Source organism: Fukomys damarensis, unplaced genomic scaffold (genome assembly GCF_012274545.1).
Source record: "Fukomys damarensis isolate Sample0158 unplaced genomic scaffold, DMR_v1.0_HiC HiC_scaffold_19, whole genome shotgun sequence".
In the NCBI taxonomy this organism is placed as follows: Eukaryota; Metazoa; Chordata; class Mammalia; order Rodentia; family Bathyergidae; genus Fukomys; species Fukomys damarensis.
Genome location: NW_022900931.1, coordinates 60,006,655 through 60,006,871, shown reverse-complemented (window position 1 = coordinate 60,006,871; position 217 = coordinate 60,006,655).

Genomic DNA, 217 nt, shown 5'->3' with positions numbered 1-217 from the left:
ATATTTTACATTCATAGAGGTATGATACAGTACTGTCCTACATCAATACTACTAGATTCAGTTTTGGTTTGAAATTTACTTTGCCTGCAAATAACATTGCTGCCCCTGTTTTTTTCTGGGCTCCTGTCACATGGAGAATTGTTTTCCATCTTTTCACTTTCAGTCTATGGGCTTCTTTTTGCACTAGGTGTGTTTCTTCTATATAACAAATTATTGG